Below are 13,933 nucleotides of genomic sequence, written 5' to 3'. Positions count from 1 at the left end.
CTGTTTCAAGGCTACTTCCTTAATTGTGTTCCATCATGAGGCACGTGATTTATCTTTGTCTCTCTTTTTGTAATGTTAGCAGGCACTGATGATCATTGAATAAATAGATCTGTTAACTAATCTGGGGTTGCAAAATGATGTATTTTAATCCTATCATTCATCTTCCTTTGTTAGCTGACTTACTCAAGCAGTTCTTAGGCTGCTGTCCCTTCAGCCGTTTTGGTTGCTGAAGCTTTCTTTGATTCCTCAGAAGAGACTCCTAGAAGTAGTGCCTCCCAGGTTCTTGCATGTTCACAATAGTATGTTTGCTGGCTTTATATCTGAAGAGCAATTTAGCTGGATTTAAAATTCTTGGCTCATATATTTTTTGAATATCCTAAATCAATGGAGTAACTATTGATTTCTGGCATGAAGCACTGACGTTGAAAGTCTAATGACAATCTGATTTTTTTTCTCTTATAAAATACTTGTTCTTTTTGTCTGGTTACAAAAAGGATTTTTAAAATTTTTCTCTAAAATTCAATAGTTTCAAAATGGAGCTGCTGACGGTTGATTTTTCCAATATATGCGTAGTGTCTGTTCAATATGTGGGGGTTTTTTTTAATTTAAAAAAAGTTTCAATTGAAGTATAGTTGATTTAAATGTGTTAGTTTCAAACAGACTTATAGACATAGAATACAAACTTGTGGTTGCCAAGGGGGTGGGGGGTGGGAAGGGACAGACTAGGATTTCAAAATGCAGAATAGATAAACAAGATTATACTGTACAGCACAGGGAAATATATACAAGATCTTGTGGTAGCTCACAGCGAAAAAAAATGTGACAATGAATATACTTATGTTCATATATAACTGAAAAATTGTGCTCTACACTGGAATTTGACACACATTGTAAAATGACTATAACTCAGTAAAAAAAAGTTTAAAAAATGTGTTAGTTTCAAGTGTACAGAATAGAGATTACATATATGTATTCTTTTTCATATTCTTTTTTATTATAGGTTATTACAAGATATTGAATATAGTTCCCTGGGCTATGTAGTAGATCCTTGTTGTTTTCAATATGTGGTGGTAAGTTTTTTTTTAATTTCAAAAATTTTTTTTGTATTTTAGTTTTAATACTTTCTTTGCCTCATTCTTTTGTTTTCTTCTCAGAGGACTTATTGTAGGTCTTTTGGATTTTCTTGTTTTCCCTACTTGTCACTTTCTCTCAAGTCCTTTTTATTTCTTTTTCCTTTCCTTTTTGATTTTAAAAACTCTATTTTCCATTTCTGTTTCCCTCAAGGCATTTTTCATTTGGTTTCTTTATTCTTGTGGGCTCTTTCTAGTTTAGCTTTTATTTCTGAAATGATTTTTTCTTTATTTCCAATTCTTTTTTGAATTCTTTCATTTCTCTTTTCAAATCTTCCTTTCCCCGAGACATCCTACTTCGGAATTTTTCTCATTCTGATTTATGTAGTCTTTTATAGTTTCTATTACTTTCTGATTTTTTAAGCTCATTTGAAACATCAGGTTACAGTTTTCATGTTTTATGGCAACTTCTTTGGTATTTTCTTCATTGTCTGTAGTGGTATCATTCTGCTTCTTATTCTTTTTTTCTTATAATAATGCTGTTAGTATGTGACTATAATTCTTTCCTGTGGCTCATTTTTTAGTGAAATGAGTTTCCCTCTGCTTTCAGGAGTTAAAAATAAGAGAGCCTTTTCTAGTTTCACAGTCTACAGTGCCCCCTGCTGTTGATTTCATGATGTAGCTGTAAACACGACCTTGTCTGTTCTGAGTTCCTCTTCCCTGCTCCGCTCCCCACCCTTTCTTTTGACGTCATCTTTTCTTGGCCCTTGTTCCGATCCTGTTCAGTTTGGATGATACTCCCAGCATTTTCTCCTCAGGGTGGGGCTTCATCCTGGAAGAGTGCTTTGGCTTGTTAGCTTTATAAGCTCAGGACCCAACCCCCTGGACTCCGGGACCCCTGGACCTCTCCAGCATGAGCTGATCTTCCCATAGGCTTGCTGTACTCACGTGTGCATTAGAGCCTTCCCCGAACCCAGACCCCAGCTTTGTCACCATTCTCCAAATGTCCCACGAAACTCTCTAGTGAGCTCCTTTGGTGGCTGGAGAGGGGGGTCCTCTAGTTCTCGGCGGCATTGTTGCTGAAAGATTGGGCTCCGACCGTGACAAGCCAAATAACCCAGAGACAAGTTCCTGGAACTTAGAAGAAAAGAGGCAATTTTATTGCTTTGCGGGGCAAAGGGGACTCACAGCAGGCTAGTGCCTTCAAAACTGTGAACCCACCTTGGGGATGGGGTAGGGTGGTTACATAGCCATAGCTCAAACACAGCATTGAAAAGCAACAGAATCATTTTCTCATCAGAAGACTTAGAATGGTGACATGATGCCTCCAGGCTACCAATTCTTTAGAGGCCAGCAGTTGTCACACTTTCCATCTCTTTATCTCATAAACACCCAAGGTGTAGTCTTCTTGGCAATGCAGGCTATTTTGTAAGGTTAAAGCCTTGTGACCTTCTCCCTGGAGATCGACTCAGAGACCAAGCATGATTATAGCTTCTGATTATGGGAATAAAGCAGAATCAGTAAGATCAATAGCTTAGTTTTAACAATGGGCCTGGAACCGTGAGTAGCAACCAGTCAGTCAGGTCAGTTGACCATTTTAAGGGCAAGCGTAAGAATAAGCAATCTGTTAGCCTCAGTGCGGCCATTTTATTAATCCTCCTTCAGCGTCAGAAGTCGCTTTACTTTCCTCTTCCTTCTGAAACACAGCAGGATACTGTGGGGTTCTCCCGGGTACGAATCATTTCTGTGTTCCGTGTTTCTTGTTTGTAGGAAATAGGCTTCAATTAGCCTCCTTGATCTCTGCTGACAGCTACTTATCAGGGAAGGGAGGAAATGCAGAGACTAGGGAGGAACAGTCAAGAAACAATAGTGCAGCCTTGGGGCGGGATCTGGTTCCTCCTCAAGGAATATACATAACAATATCTTTGTGTTCTTCTGCAGGAACCAGGGCCCCCACCCAGGTGGAGGATGGCAACTTCAGGCTGAGGACAGGATTCCTGAAACACAGTTCTGTTACCACACTGCAGCTCTCACCCCAAATTTTGCCTATAAAAAGTTTTTCCCCAAAAACTATTGGGGCATCCGGGGGTTTTGAGCTTGAGCGACCAATTCTCTTTGTTTGGCCCTGCAAAAAACTGTCTCTGCTCCAAACTCCGATGTTTCGGGTTGTTTGGCTTCGCCGTGCACTGAGTACATGAACATTTCGGTAACTCTTCTGCAGTATCTGATATCAGGTGAGTCATGCAATTATTGGCAGCTTGTCCCTCCTCACTCAAATTTTGGAGTTCAAGGAAACACTGCTTGCCAGGTTTGGTTGTAGGTGTTGTCCGTGGGGTTTTGCGTTTGCTCGCCTAGTGGCTGTGGATGTTTTAGTGGTGGGGTTCGAGGAGATTCACAAAACTGCTCCACCACCTGGTTGCACAATGTGGTAAATTTACTAAAAATCATTGAACTGTACACTGAAAATAGGTGAATTTTATGATATATAAATCACACCCTGACAAAGTTAAAAAAAAAAAAAATCACAAACATCCCTGCATCATTACTGATACTGAGTAGGACTGTGTGCCCCCATCAACCCCTCATCCCACCCAACCCCTGCCTCTCGTTTGTAGAAAAGCTGACGTCCCCAGGCCTCCCCCAGTCACAGAAGAGCAGGCTCAAGCAGTTGATGAGGACAAGCCTGCAGGTGCTGGGGGATGGCAACGACTCTGACCTCCAGTCTCAGTGATTAACTGAGATTACTCCTCCATTTCCTTTTAAAACTTTCATGGTTGGTCAGAATCTTTGGAGATGGTTTTTTTTTTTGTTTTTGTTTTTTTTTTTGAGGATGCTTGATCCCCCAGGTTGCAGGCATTCTGATTAAAAGCAACTTTTGTTTTTGTTATCAAGACTATTGCCCCAGGATCCTGCCCTTCCCCTGAATAGAAACCAATTACTCTTATCTAACTCTCAGGAGGCAGCCGCAAGAGAAGAAATAAGAGTTGGTTAAAACCAACAGAGCCCAGGATGGTGGAGGATTTGACTTCTGATGGGCCTTAAGCCTCATTATAAACTCACTGTAATGTATTAGTATACTAAATGACACGCTCACCAGCTCCAAGACAGTTGACATGATGACAACGACCGGAAAAGCCCATACAAGGACTGAAAAGCCCGTACGAGGACTTGTTGGCTCCATCGTGCCTGGAAGAAAGGCGTGACGGCAGAAGCCCTCCATGAAGTCCACGTGGCCCGACCTGGGCTGGAGCTGATCCACTGGCCACCTGGGCTGGCGGCTCCCCGCTTGAGCACTTTTCTTTCCTATTTCCTGCTCCAGCACTTTCCTTCCTTTTCCCCTTTTGAGAAATAAAAGCAGCTTTTTCACTTTGTCCCTCCGCCTCTGCTGTGAAATCTTTCACAGCAGGCAGCAAGGACCCACACTTTGGTGGGCCTTCTAATTTAGGGGTCTCACTCGCCACTAACATCACCACTGACATCTTACCACAATTCCCCTTGTCCCGAATCACGTCAACAACTAAGTACCAGTAGACATCACAGAAAAGTCTCAATGACAGAGATCACGAGTGCTCCCCTGGTCCCCTTCTTCTCTCCTGCCTGGGCACGGGGAGAGATCACTTTGCCCAGCCCTGGGACTAGCTCTAGGCAGTGAAATTTGATCAGAAGTGACATGTGCTCCTTCTGGGCTGAGATGTTTAGAGCTGGGGTGGTGCTACCTTGACACTCACTCTTCCTCTACCACCCTTGTAAGTGCTGCAACCTGGCTCCTTCCGTCCTGCCCAACTCTGCATCTACCGGGAGAGACAGTGATGGAGGCAAACAAGGAGAAGGAGAGGGCAGCTCGGAGGAACCAATTCAGAGAGAAGACAAACAGAACAGTCAAAGTGTCTTATAAACATTTCCATCCTGTCTCATTTGTCTCACCTTGCAACTCTAAACATTCATATCCCAGGTTTGCCTTATAAAAAAGTACACTGAAGTGGACCCAAATAGACAGCTTTTCTATTTTAAGGCCATTATGCCCCCAGCTAGGTGCGATGATCTCCTGCATAAACAGCTCACTAAGCGGCCAGTCTTGCAGAGCCAGCATGACACTGGCCACCACCGTCTACCCCATTCGTCATTTCTAGGAGTGCGAGTGGAGCCAGAGACACCTCTTCTGAGTTTCCTCATGGCCAAGACCTTTCCTTTTCTAACACTAGGTGAATGGTAGGAAACCACACATCTCCTTTTTGGTGAAAGACAGCCAAGATGTGAAGAATAACATGTGGGAAACAGGGCAAACTGAGCTAGAGCACCTGGAACTAAAGGACAGCTGTGCTAGCTGTGGTCCCATCACCAGGGGGATGAAGTTCTGGGCTGACGGTGGAGGGCAGTTCAGCTTAGCGGTTAGACCTTGAGACCTGGGGTGAGGCAGGTTTAAGTGGCCTGCCCACCTCTACCGTTTATTAGCTGTGCTGCATCAGGCAAGTTCCTCACCCTCTCTGTTCCTCATCTTCCCTGCTTTGTTGTTTAGTTCTAAGGATTAAACAAGATAGTACATACAAAGGATTTAGTGTACTGCAGGTACCACAAAGCATTGGTTAAATACCAGGCTGGTTCTCCAAGGTGGTGAGTTTACCTCTTAAAACTCCCTGCTGGGAAAGAAAGTCATCCATCCTTGCAGGCTGACCTCCCTGGTCAGAGGTCAGGGGATTGGGTACTGCATGTCCTTCAGGACCTTTGTAGTTTCATAAGACTTGGAAGAGCCCACATGGAGTTGGTGCAAAATAGAATTGCAGGCAAATGTCTGCAGGGAGCAGAATTGCAATGGAGAAATGACTCCATCGTTAGCTGTGCAATTCAACCTAATCACAGTAGCTATATTCCCCGAAACGACTCTGTAGTAAAACAAAAACTTGCACGCTGTGACCCAACATTCCACAAAAACCACCGCTGATGGGGTGGGTGTGGTCATTCTGTGCTGTGGAAACACACCTTTTGTCTGCTGCCCAGGGAGCCTGTTGTGGGGCCAGGCCGGGCTGAGCTGCGGGCTTGGAAAGGTAACCAGGAAGGGCAGGGGAGCCGCCTGAGGGCTGGCTGTGGGCTGTGCACATGTGAAAGTTGCTGCCTCTGCAGGCTGTTTTGATCTTCCAGGCACAAAACATTCGCGTGCTCTTTGCAAAACCTCTTTTCAGGACTCACGTTGATGATGCAACGCCATTCCACAGAGGCAGTGAACAAAGGACGTTGGCTGGACCTCTGGGTGTGACATTTCCCCAGACCCCTCCGCTCAGTGTGTCCTTAAGGACACTCATCACCTGCCTCCCAGACCTGTTCCTCCTCCTCCATTCTGTAGCCCAGTGAGTAATTAAGTCCCCATGTTTAGTCACCATGCTGAAAACTGGGGTGTCCTCTGGCCTCTTCCCCTCCCTCTCACCTGCCTCCTCCTCTCCCTGTGTCATTCATAAAATCCAGCTGACTCTGCTTGGAAACACTCTAGTGCTCACCACTCCTCTCCATCACCACCAGCATGCTCAGTGTTCCTCTCACCTTGACCTTGGCCGTGGCCCAGTGGACACCTGCCCCAACTACGTTCACCCCACCATGCCTTGCCTTCACAGTTCTCCAGAGCCTTCTTTCTAAAGCCAGGAACACACCCCACTAAAACTTCAGTGACCTATTACTAAAAGAAGGGGAGTGTAGACCTAGGAAACAGTCTTAGTCACTCATAGTATGAGCCAGGTGCCGTGCCAAGCAATTTACATGAATCTCTCACTTAATCATCAAGTTTCCTGAAATTATCGTGCAGGACACTGCTTCAGTGCCATTCTTTCCCTTTCTGCCCAATGAGCTTTTTCCCAGGTACAACTTCCTCCTGAGGCAGCAGCCAGGGATCTTTGCTAAGGAGCAGGTGAAGTTCCCTTATGGAAAATGTTATCTTTATTCCCTATTCAACAAATGAGTGAGGCTCAGAGAGGGTAAGTAACTTACCAAACGCCACACATAAGTGACGAAGCCTTCATGTTACCTCAGGTAACTGGACTCCTCAGGGTGCGTGTTTAACCACGAACAGCATACTAGGGATGAGTAATGAGGCCCTTGTGCCTTGGGAACACTGGGGCTAGCAGGAGAGATAGAAATAAGCAAATAACACCTATAAAGCACGACTCCAACATTCATTAGGTATGACTGACACTCTGAGGAAATAGACGGCCAGTTCTCTGCACAACTCAGGACTGGGCTTCCTCTCTGCATCAGCATGGTCTTCACAGTCTTCAGGTCTAAATATTCCCTTACAAATACTAGAAAATACTGTCCAACTGGAGACTGGACGCCCCTAGTGCACTCCTGTGCACCCCCATGTCGCACCCCTGGTCGGTGTAGGGCTTTTAATTCTGCTGTTGGGATCCTCAGCAGATTCTGCCAGGCTCTGTTCTCAGGCTGCTGGTGACATTGCAAAAGGTCTCCCTTTGGGGGTTGCAGCAGACAGTCAGCTCATGAGAGCAAACCTCGAAGATCCATCCATCAGCTCTTCTCTCTCAGAAACATACAGTTGGTCACTAAGGGGGCCAGGTCCTCATTTCCACGGGGAGCAGAGTGTGGGTGTGTCTCTGAACCGGGGTCCTCCTCCCCTCCCAGCAACCCCTCCTCTTTCACTCCCTCTCTTCCTTCCTCTTCGAACATGTGTTAAGCACGGGTTTCAGTACTGGGAGCTGGGATGCTGGGGCGAATAAGACCCTAGACTTCATCCCTCAAGAGACCAGGAAGACCATGGACTTTAGGGCCTGAGTGTCTCAATTATAATTCCAGCTACACTGCTTTCTAGCTGTGTGACCTTGACAAGTTACTTAGCCTCTCTGGGTCTTCGTTTCCCCATGTGTCATATGACACGATGGAGGTATTACCTCCCTTACAGGATTGTTGTGTGGCTTCCGACGAGAGGACTACATATAAGGCACGCGGAACAGTGCCTGGCACGAGGCGGCACTAGGTGAGTGTTTACTTTTGATGTTTGCACACACTGCAGAACTGTCCTAAAAGCTGTGCTTTGATCACTTTCTCTCTCCCAAGGTAAAGCACACGGCGTGCTGCGCCGCCTGGGACGTGGTAAGCTCTGGGTCGGTAAAGCAGCAGTCATCAGAACTGTCGTTATTGCCATTTGAATGGAAAATTCTGGATTGTGTTAGGTGAGTTGTTACTTCTTTCCTTGTTGCTGAGGAGTGAGGAACACAGAGCTGACCTGTTGAGGGAATTTTCTGGGCACCTTTTGTGTCAGGAGACAAAACAATGGTGAGAAGAGAGGCTGGAAGGCTTAACTACAGAAGGAGGATTACCATCTTTGTTGGCCCGGAGTGAATTCTCTCCCCGGGAAGCCAGAAAGGGGTGGTAAGGCACGTGGTTAAACCCGACGAGACTGACTCGGTGGCCCCCTGGCCTTGTGGGGGTTGGCAGCGCGGCAGCGTTTAGTGCTCCCCGGCCGGCAGAGGGGGAGGGAGACCAGCTCCCCGAGCTTCCCTGCCCCCAGGATGCACACCGTCTGTGTTGTGTGTGTGTGAGAGAGAGGGGTGTGTGCATGTGGGCTGTGTGGGTCTGTGTGTCTGTGTATCTGTGTGTGTGGGGTATGTGTGTCTGAGTGTACTCATGTGTGGTGAGTGTGTGAGAGAGATGTGTGCGTGTGGGGTGTGTGGATCTGAGTGCCTCGTATCTGTGTGGGGTGTGTGTGTGTAATACATGTCTGCGTGTGTGCTGTATGTGTGAGAGAGAGGTGTGTAGGCAGTGTGTGTGTGTGTGTGTGTGTGCTGGGAGTGCAAGGGCAGGAAACTCATTCCTGCACGACTCTTGATGAGGCAAGCATTTTAAATTATTCTTGGATTGAGTGTTTTCTGTTAGTCGGACCATTTCTTTTACAGGTGCTGGTAGGAAGCATTATTACTCTCCTGGGGACTTAATTTTCTTCTTAAAAAGTTAAGTAATCATATGTGTTTGAAGTAGGTCAACAAAGAGGAGCTGTCTGGTTCTGCTGTCTAAGTGATGCTGCCTGTATTGTCGTCTGCATGACTTTTTAATTAAAGCGCCTTCTGCGTTCACGAGTAGGAGCTGCACCCCCGTGCCTGAAACCACAGACCCGTTTGCACCGCACACGGCCCAAGAGCGGTGCGTCACAAAACAGCAGACAGGAAGATCCTGCGTGCTCATGTGACTTCAGGCTTTGGCTCCAGGGTTTCTACAAAGGCTAGCAGGACAGAGCGGCCACTATTATCTCAGAAACCATGATATTGCTTATGATCTCAAAAACCGAAATAGAGTGATGCTGCGGGTGAGTCAGGAGACAGACGGACATTCTGATTCCAGCTGCACCACTTACTGTGTGTCTTGGGCAAGTTTCTGAACTTCTCTGAGCCTCAGTTTTTTGTCTCCAAATTGGAGCAAACACTACAGCCCTACAATATCTTATCTACAATCCCCAAATCCCAAAGCGATGAAAAAAAAAGGACCTTGTTTTTTCATTTGGCAGTGAAATCTAAATAATCTGAATTAATTTGCTGTAAAATCCTTCCTTGAACGGACACAAAGCTTTTTGCAGTCTGTGCATATTTTATTTAATGTGAACATAGATGTTTTGCTACAGAATTGTAAATATATTTGTTATGGGGGTATAGCTCCAGACCAATGGGTACAGAATAGAACAGAATGCTTACAACATACTATTGCTCTAAAATCCAGAAATACCTGAATTCCAAAACACATTGGCCCAAGGATTTTTGATAAAGGACTGTGGATCTTTACCTTCCTCATAGGAGTGTGAGGACTGCGGAGCTAGCGTGTCAGCGCCCCTGGGTCAGCCCCTGCTGGGTCATGTCCCACCCACATTTGCCCCCATGAGCCTTTCCCAGGTGCAAACCCCCAACCCCAGGCGGCACTGGAGATCCTCACTCAGCAGCTGGTGAAGCTACCACACTTGGGCTGCGGGCCTCCTTGCTCACTGGTCTATAAACAACTCCAGGGCTGGGATTGCATGCCACTGGTTAGCAGCTCAAAGTCCATGTTCAACAAATATTTAAAAAGGGAATTCAGAGCTCATTTAGTAGGCGTCTCCTGGGCCTCAGGGTCTCCTGATTGCCTGCCAGGTAGAGGGAGTTGACTTCAGGGGCGAAAGAGAAGAGAGGCATGGGGTCTTGGGAAGGCCAGTGGGGGAGGCCCGGCCTGGGGAGGCCCTGGGAGGGACCCCCTGCATCTAGCTTTTCCCGCCCAGCCCTGGTGTGGCTGTTACCAGAGGATAATTGTTAACTCTCACTTTTACTCTTTTATCCTCAAATGTGTCCTCTTTTGGGTAGTATACCACGTGGTCCCTCCATGCAATGAGCAAGAGCAGGAAGTCTTACGGTGCAAGGCTTTTTTTTTTTTTTTTTTGCCTTTCTTTTCACTGAAAAGCGGGGGTGCCAAAAATGGGAAGGACTCAGGGGTAGAGGAGACTCAGAGGAGAGGGTTGCTAGCAATAGTCTTGGCCCCTAACAATGATTAAGAGCTCTGCCTCCATAACGTATCAACTAAAGGACACGGGGGAGTGGGCTGGCTGGGTGCTCCACCAACGTCCCCCTCCAAAACATATGTTCACCTTCGTACCCCAGAAACCTGTGAATGTGACCTTATTTGGAAAAAATGTTTTTGTAGATGTAATTAAGTTCACTGTCTTGATGTGAGACCACCCTGGATTATCTAGGTGGCTCTACATTAGATGACAAATGTCCTTATAAGAGAAACACGGGGAGAGACACACAGGGAGAAGCCATGTGGAGATGGAGGCAGAGGCTGGGGTGATGCAGCCACAGGCCAAGGACAGACTGGAGTCCCCAGAAACTGGAAGAATTCCCAGGATTCTTCCCTGGGGCTTTTGGAAGGAGCCACCTCGATTTCGGACTTCTGGCCTCCGTAACTGTGAGAGAATAGATTCTTAAGGTTTTAAGCCACCAGGTTTGTGGGAATTTGTCACAGAGGCCCTAGGAGACTAGGACACCTAACCATCGTGAACCTCAGTTGTCTCATCTGAAAATGAGGACAAGACTGGACCTGTAGCAGAGAATAACTTTGTTTTGTTGGAGGTTTACAGAGATACCATGACCTGGCCCACGGGGATGGCTGCAAGAACAAAGAATGCCTGCAGCAAGATTACAACAATCAACCACACCCCCTCCCTTATTTTTCCTCCCCCTCCCTTATTTTTTGTATAAAAGGAGCCTGCGTTCTGACTAGAGCAGGATGGTTTTCCTAGACATTGGTCTGCCATCCTCTCGGTCAGCCAGCTTTCCGAATAAAGTCACTATTCCTTGCCCCAACATCTCGTCTCCCGATTTATTGGCCTGTCGTGCAGTGAGCAGAATGAGTTTGGACTCAGCCACAGACCTACCTTATAGAGTTGCTTGGAGGAGTGAAAAATTATACGTGTAAATCGCATGGTACTAAGTAGGTTCTAAGCAGATGGAAGCAGCTCATGAGCTGCAGGACTGAAATGCCGCCTTCGTCCAGCAGATGGCACAGGTGGATTTGCAAACCAGAGGCCTTCTCAAAGCGTACTGCACGCGACCTAAAGTAGCCTTCCTGGCTCACAAACTGAAGAGGATTAACCCTCACCATCTCAAAGCGAGCTTTCAGCTGCGTAGACATTAAATTGAGTTATCCTCTGACCATCATACACTGTAGAGGCAGGCGTCAGTGACTACAGAGAGTGGATGCAACAAAACCCACCTGGGTCTTAGGCCCTGCTCTGTGACTTCACTAGGACTCAGTTTCCCCATCTGTAAAATAACCATAAAGTGAAATACGAAATGCAACATAAATTAGAGGGCTGTTGTGAGGCCAAAATGACCCAGTGTGTGAAGGAGCTGGGAAAGCAAGATGCTGTAAAGAGCAGAGGGGCCAGCCCAGTGGGAATTAATTCTGCAGAATCACAGGGTCGTTCGTTTATTCACTTTGCAAACACTGATTTGTGCCGGGCATTGGGCTAGGTCCTGGGAGCACCGTCTGGAGAAGCTCCCATTCTAGTTTGGGAGGACAAACACATGACAAATGTGTGCACAGCATACCCTTTTCCTCAGATGCTGGGAGAACATTCCAACTCTGGCTTTTGGCTTAAGAAGCACATTTGAATGAACAGTCCCCTTGGTAAAATGTTTATATTGCCTTCTAAACTTCTTTAAAATTTTTCATCCTTTAAAAAAAATCTACTGTTTACGGTTAAGTGAAGAAAAATTGCAGGCCCACATCACAGAAAGCTCTTAGTGTCTGCCTGAACAGTGGCCACCTCTGGGAAGGGGTAGAGGTGGTATTTAGAAAAACCGGGCTTTTCTCTTTTGTTTTCTACACTTCTGTAGCATTTACACTTAAAAAATAAGCACATATCGCTTTTCCCATTACAAAATAATAATATTTTTAATAACCCTGTCCCCCCCCAAACTCTTCTGCCTTTGCTTGGCTAATTCAAACACTGTGTTGTACACTAATGATGGAGTGAGTTGTCTCCCTTTTTGAAACAAAATTAAAAAGAAGAGTCCATATTTGGTCTTCTTTGTACTCTTGTGAAGAGGTCATCTAACCGGAAGTGATCCAAGCAGTTTTAAAGCCCTTGTCCTCTTTTAAAGTGGTTTGCAAACATTAGCTCAGCCACCCTCAGGGCCTCCTAGTGAGATGGGCTCATATAAGAGGCCGGTGAGTCACTCGGAAGTGCCAGGCTGTGGGTGCCCTGTGTCAGCAAGACACAACGCCCCTAACGTGAGGCCACGGTTTACAGCGTTCAAAGGGCTCTCCACTGCATTATCTCACATGGCCCTTCTGTGACCCGTGGGAGGTCCGGTTGGTACTGCTCTTCCTACATGATAGATGGAAAAATGGTTTTGGAAGGAGAAATGACAAGCCCAAGGTGGGAAAGCTAGACAGCAGCAGGGTTTAACATCACTTACATGTCAGTTACTGCTCCGCACAGGAACGATGACTGCTCATGTCAGATTCTCGTATGACATGCCTTTGTGTTGGGGGGTGAGGGAGGGAGAAGAGGAAGAGAAGATGGTCTTTCTGTCTAATCCTATCCTCCCATCCTTCTTTCTTTTCCTTCCTTCCTTCCTTCCTTCCTTCCTTCCTTCCTTCCTTCCTTCCTTCCTTCCTTCCTCTTTCCTTCCTTCTACTCAACTGGGAAAAGAGGTGAGGAAGAGGACCCTATCAGAGAAGAAATAGATAATTACGATTCAGGAATCAAGTTCTGTGTGCAATTTTTTTTAAATTATGCCGCCGATTTGAAGGAATGTGGTATAAATATATTAATTAAGCCTCATTTATGTGCAAAATATTGAAAAACTGAGAAGCTTCTGAACTTACAAATCAGTTGAGTTGCTTAAGTCGAATGCAGGTGAACTTGGTCATTTGCAGATAATGTTCACACTTTTGCCACACGGGGGCGCCCCCATGGCTGGTAGATGGAAATACATGCCCGTTAGGTCAGGCTTGCTCCTGAGTTATGGCAGCTTTGCATGATACAGGGTTTTCAGGGATGACTCCTCCCTTCTCTCTGGCCCCCTGCTCAAATACATCCACTCTGTTCAGTGTGATAAAGGCCAATGTAGACAGAGCTCAGAGAAAAGCACCTAACACAGCTTGCAAAGAAGAAGGATGAAGTGGCTGTCGGAGGACGTGATGCATGAACGTGGTCATGGATCCTACAGTGATGGGAATGATGTCCATTCACGTGCGTCCTTCTCTCCATTCCCGCTGTCTCTCACATGCACTTGTGCAAGCCAGCGAGGTGGCCTAAGGGGAGAGCAGAAGCAGGGGCGCCCCACCCCCTCCCCCGGGTGCCCCCTGGAGCCCCCACTTGCACTGCTTCTCCCTGTTGC

General features: G+C 46.4%; 1 long non-coding RNA gene across 5 annotated transcripts in view; it reads left to right on the top strand.

Annotated features, from left to right (window-relative positions):
- Window positions 1-11,375, top strand: part of LOC105096625 (uncharacterized) — a 68,779-nt gene extending 57,404 nt beyond the window's left edge. The window contains exons 4-9 of one of the 5 annotated variants that reach the window (XR_010383794.1): window positions 1,001-1,070; window positions 3,012-3,304; window positions 6,248-6,412; window positions 7,969-8,043; window positions 8,124-8,239; window positions 9,147-11,375. This is a non-coding gene — a long non-coding RNA (uncharacterized LOC105096625). Of the gene's footprint in view, window positions 1-1,000; window positions 1,071-3,011; window positions 3,305-6,247; window positions 6,413-7,968; window positions 8,044-8,123 lie in introns of all 5 variants that reach the window. The other 4 variants (XR_010383793.1, XR_004140860.2, XR_004140849.2 and 1 more) reach the window with 4 other exon arrangements.
- Window positions 11,376-13,933: the final 2,558 nt, after the last annotated feature.

This window comes from Camelus dromedarius, chromosome 14 (genome assembly GCF_036321535.1).
Source record: "Camelus dromedarius isolate mCamDro1 chromosome 14, mCamDro1.pat, whole genome shotgun sequence".
NCBI classification, from domain to species: domain Eukaryota; kingdom Metazoa; phylum Chordata; class Mammalia; order Artiodactyla; family Camelidae; genus Camelus; species Camelus dromedarius.
This window is presented reverse-complemented; position numbering and strand designations above follow the sequence as displayed.